The sequence below is a fragment of the Eleutherodactylus coqui genome, chromosome 2, assembly GCF_035609145.1.
Source record: "Eleutherodactylus coqui strain aEleCoq1 chromosome 2, aEleCoq1.hap1, whole genome shotgun sequence".
Taxonomy (NCBI): domain Eukaryota; kingdom Metazoa; phylum Chordata; class Amphibia; order Anura; family Eleutherodactylidae; genus Eleutherodactylus; species Eleutherodactylus coqui.
In genome coordinates, this window is record NC_089838.1 from 32558958 (window position 1) to 32564577 (window position 5620).

The window sequence follows — 5620 nt, forward strand, 5'->3', positions numbered from 1 at the left end:
ACATGAAATATTCTCTTGCCCCCTCTGGTCCTGACATAGAAATCTCTTTTGAAACTAAAGAGTTGCTTTAATTTTAGATTGTTGTACTGATTGCAAATTTCTCCTAAATGATTGATTGGGTCCATGAAAGGTTTTACTATCAGAGCACAAATAATTTTTTATTGAAGTTTTGAATTTTGAATTTAAGCAAGTTTCACACAAATCCTGTCTACCCACCCCCACCTCAACCATATCTAGCAATCCACATCACTTAGCATACATATAATGGACTACCTGACACTGGGATACACAGGTCAATTAGCATTTGTTGAATCTTATTCAAAGACAATTAGTTAGGAGCAAGAAAAGGAGCCGTCCAGACACCCCTCATTGTATTAATGATGATGGGGTGAGGCCAGTTACTAGTATTTGATCTGTTATTGCCTCTGCTTTTGCTATTTTTGGTTTTATTTTTTCCTGTGCAAATATGGACCTGTATTTGCCCAACAAAAAATAATAGCAACGAAGGCAAGAACAGAGACAACAAAAGTAGTGTGTGCTGCTTTTTAATACATGTAGTATATAACAAAGCAGCACTCAGATACGGATTTCACCAACCTGAATTGGTCCCCAGCATGAGGTATAGATGCACCAGCCCAGCAAGGTCCGGATCAAGACCAGAACAATCAGCAAAGTATAGACGGTAAACCAGACAGCATCTGATGAGTTTCAATAAGCAATAACTTTTATTTCTCCACAATGCATTGTGGATGAATAAAAGTTATTGCTTATTGAAACTCATCAGATGCTGCCTGGTTTACCATCTATACTTTGCTTTTTAATACACGGCTGTGAAAATACATTCATGTGAACAGATACATAATGGTTCAGTGAGTGCGGAACGCATCGTTGATCTCTTCTGGCTTCCATTCATAGTATACAGGCAGTCATTCCTAGATGAATGACTATCTGTTTACACAGGCCGATTGTCGTTTGATTTTTATGGCTGCAGAAACTGAACAATGTACAATAAGTGAAGGCATTATCATTCATTGTATAACTGTAAGATGTCTTTATGTGGGCCGAATTGTCAGCCTATATAAAATGCACTGATCAACATGCATGTCAATCACCGCTCATTTACTTTGCTTGACATTGGCCAATAATCGCTTACAAGAACGCAGAATTATAAGCACGATCAGTCATCCCCTTAGGACAGCCGATAAGCAGCCATTTTTGTGTTGCCGAAATCAGCTGTGGAACAAGCAGCCGATTTTAAAGGATATTAAGGATGAATCATAAACGCTGCAATAATATCTGTTTGTATTAAACCCACAGGTGTAAAACCTCTGTCTATCCAGAACAAGCTCCTCCCTCTATACAAGTCATCATCCGGCAATTACCATGTATCCACTCACGATGCCCGCTGCCAACAGTCAAGTGATCTGTGAGGTTTGGGCAATCAACCTGGAAGAAGAGATGCGTAAAATCAGCGAGCTTGTCCGCTCCTACAGATACATTGCAATGGTGAGTGCTGTTATCTGCAAGATATAGGACTGTGTCTGCAAATACTAAAGTGATATTCACCAGCTCAAGAGTGTGCTTCCCTGCATCATGGACTCTATTATGTAAACAGTGGAGTGGCACTTGTCTTCTATGGCAATAGCATGGAGATCCAGTTATGCCTGATGTACAGCATATTTTACTACACAGCAACTAGGGTTAAAGGGGTTGTCCAGGGTTAGAAAAACATGGCTGCTTTCATCTAAGCAAAGCAACACCCTTGTCCATGTGGTTGTGTCTGGTATTACAGCTCAGCCCCATTGAACTGAATGGGAGATGAGCTGCAAGATCTGACACAGCCAAAGGACACAGTGGCACGGTGTTTGTAAGAAAGCAGCTATGTTTTTCTAGCCCTGAACAACTTTATTAAAAGGTTTGTCCAATTGAAAAAAAAACATCTTCATACACCGTTAGGGAGTTCTCAGTTCATAGGGGGCCGTTCCTTGTTAAGGATCCTTATATGTTGGTCTGAGGGGAGAGCGGTAAAAAAGATAAAAAGGGGGTCTCTTGTTGTGGAGGGCTGTCCTGTCTAAGATTACATAGAGAACCTATTGATTTGACTAAACACCACATAATGCTTCAGCTGTGCCAAATCAGTAAGTCCAACGCACAGGACACAGGAGCATGGGAAATACATTTTATTAGAACGCAAGATTACTAAAAAATTTGAGAAAGCAGGTGGTGAAAAGCGCATCAGGGCTCAGGAACGTTCTAATAAAATTCTATTACCTATGTTCCTGTGTCTTGTGTGTTGGACTTGGTTTGGTGTAGCATATATAGGCTTCAGTTGCATTTCAGATTGCATTTCGTTGACTTAATGATGATCTTTCTCCCTTTGCTGTTGGCAGGACACAGAGTATCCTGGTGTGGTGACGAGGCCATTTATCCGAAGAAATATGGATTATCAGTATCAGCTCGTACGAGGCAATGTGGATTTGCTAAATATTATACAGCTCGGTCTCACCTTCATAAATGAGAAGGGCGAGTACCCACCCGGAACCAACACCTGGCAATTTAACTTCAAGTTTAACCTCAGGTAAGTCTGATCATTGTAATAGGGTTTAGCGCGAGTTGTAACACAAACCCACTGGACATTTTCATTAGCAAAACTGACTTAACGGATAATTAAGACCAGAAGGAGGACTGAAATGTATAAATCAGATTCTCTCTCAGGGATGTCAGCAAGACTGGAAGCATAGCTTTGCAGCTACAGCCCCGCTTTCTCCAACAATGTCTGTTTTTGGTTTAAATTCACTCCCGTTCCATCAGATCAGCTCTTCGTAGGCTTTGGATACTGTGATTTAAAGTTAGTGGTTCCCAAGGCTCACTGTCATTCAAGTCTGAAAAGACCGATTGCCGATGAGTAGTCGGTACCATCCACTAGACACATTAACAGTGCCGGGAGCCGAATCTAAGGGGCCAAACAAGATTGAGTATAAACCAAAGAAAGAACTCATTGGAGTCAGCATCCAATCTCTTAAATACGTATTATTGGAACTACCAATGGTGGGTGGCTATCAGCTGTATGAAGCATCTGAAAGGTGCCAGGTGTGGAGCTTGGCTGCAGCAGCGGCCTCTGGAGTTATTTTATCTTGAGTTTTATGTTAAAAGTGTGCTGGAGCCACAGTCTTCCCTGTGTGCAACAGATATACAGAGTCTGAGAATTCTGCAATGTGTCATGGAATTTCATCATTTTCTTCTACTCTTGCAGGAAGGATTTATATTCTCAAGACTCCATCAATTTTTTAGCAAATTGCGGGCTTCAGTTCCAGAAGCATGAAGAAGAAGGCATCGACACGCTGGAGTTTGCAAAGTTGCTCATGACCTCTGGAGTGGTTATGTGTGATAATGTGAAGTGGCTCTCATTTCACAGGTGAGGTTTTACAGTGTTTTGGGGAAATACCACCTTAACGCTCATAATGCAGTCACATCTTAAAGTGATTATCCAGGCTTTTAACCCTTTGAACAAATGTCCATTTTTATTTTTTCACTTAAAAAAACATAACTTTATTTTCCCAGCGACCTAGGCGTATGAGGGCTTGCTTTTTGCGGGACAAATTGTATTTTTCCTTGGTACCATTTATTGTACAACATAATGTACCTTTTAATGTTAAAAACGTAAAAAAATTAAGTGTTTAATATTTTAATAATGAAGGTTAACAGATTTTTTAAAATAGGTTTCTTGTCCTCATAGGGGACTTGAACTTGCAACTCTCCAATTGCTTATACAATATACTGAAGCCTAGATTTAAAAATCCATATCAAAGAAATCTGAAGTAGTGTTGTTAAATATCGGTACTGTACATATGTTGTGGATTTTTGCTGTATAACCTCTATTCTTGGTGGTGTTGATGGATTTGTATTGTTTTGGCCTCATCTGGTCTTGTTTTTTCATTGAATATTATCTTTGTCTTCTGCAGCTCTTTTGACTTTGGATATCTGCTGAAGATTCTAACAAACTCTCGACTTCCGGAGAACGAACACGAGTTCCTCCACAAACTGAATATCTTCTTCCCGTCCATCTATGATGTAAAATACTTAATGAAAAGCTGCTTTTATATCAAGGTGGGTTATGAAATTGCCTTGTGTAAACCTGGCTTTAGATTTGCTCTGTGTGGTAGTGATCATAGCGTCATGCATGCAGATGGAATAATGAACGCTACTGAAGTTTATGTCTTGTCTAAAGCAATACGTTTATTTTGTACAGGGGGGTCTTCAGGACGTGGCCGATCAGTTAAATCTGCAGAGGATTGGTGGAAAGCATCAAGCGGGATCGGACTCGCTTCTAACCAGCATGGTGTTCTTCTGTATGAAAAAGGTGGGTTTATTTTCTGTACCATTCAGTGAGGGAACTTTACAAGTGTCTACAGGCAGGGCTTAAAGGCATTGTCCCATGAAGGGGTTTACCTGTCATATCGATAGCCCAGGAGGGGCTTGTCCTGAAGTGCATGGCAGGGGTTGGCCTCACATTCTCACCACAGCTTCATTCACTACACTGGGACAGACAGAGAAAGCAGAGCTAGCAATGTCCAGCGGTTCCATTAAAGTAAATGGAGCAGTGGTTCACGGCCCCCTGCTGCCATGCACTTCAGGATGAGTCGCGGCTGGGCTGACTGTAAGTCAGATAAATTCTGTCTAATGCCCCTTTAATAGACTGCAATACATGGAAACCCTGGGAACCTCTGGGCTGGTTTGGGGGCTGATGAGCCGCTAAAGGGGTTCCCTTCTCCGGCTGCTTACTTGCTGTGATCTACATTGACTGCAACATCCAAGTAGTTGAATGTCCTCATGGCTGATGTAGTTGGGTGTTTACTGTTTCAAGCAGCCTGCCCTTGCCATATATGGAGCAAGCTCTGCTCTTGAGCCATCTGCATATCTCACCCTTGACCAACCATTGCTTGTTTATGGCAGGTGGGCACTAACAGGTTAAAGTGATTTTCCTATTTTCAAATATGTACTTGATCTAACTATCATTTTTTTTTTCTTCTAACAGCGTTTTTTTGGGGACCATATTGATGATGCCAAGTACTGTGGACGTGTGTATGGGCTGGGAACAAGAATGGCGCCCCAGTCAAGAGAGGAGAAAATAGGCATCAAGTCTCATCAACAACGACCAGCAATCAGACACCATTCACTGGGTCTCCCGTCTCCTGCCAATGTGTTGCACCCTTTTCCTATGTTATCCATGGCTTGCAAAAATCCATGATTTTTATGCTCCCAAGCGGCTGTCGTAATGACTGTAATTACAAATATTGTGCCAGATATGTAACATTTCTCATTGTTTTAAAGCTTTTATTCGAATCTTACAAAAAAATAAATAAAACATTTGTAAACATCATGAATGACTTCACATGTGACCGATTTTGTGGGTTGTGGTTTATGGGAACACCTCAATCCATTGCTCATTCTCGTACAATTGCAGACATCTCCTTTGCTTTCAGTTTGGGATATATAACTGCAACATAGTGAGAAAATCTTTGACTGGGTCAGTGTTTCTCCTCAACTTCTGCAAAGCTGAGAACCTTTAACCCCTTAGTGACGGCCCCATAGTGTTTTTACGTTCTCACTAAGTGGGCTT

General features: G+C 41.1%; 1 pseudogene; it reads left to right on the plus strand.

Annotated features, from left to right (window-relative positions):
- Window positions 1-1398: 1398 nt before the first annotated feature.
- On the plus strand, window positions 1399-5276 carry LOC136609925 (CCR4-NOT transcription complex subunit 8-like; annotated as a pseudogene).
- The last annotated feature ends 344 nt before the right edge of the window (window positions 5277-5620 follow it).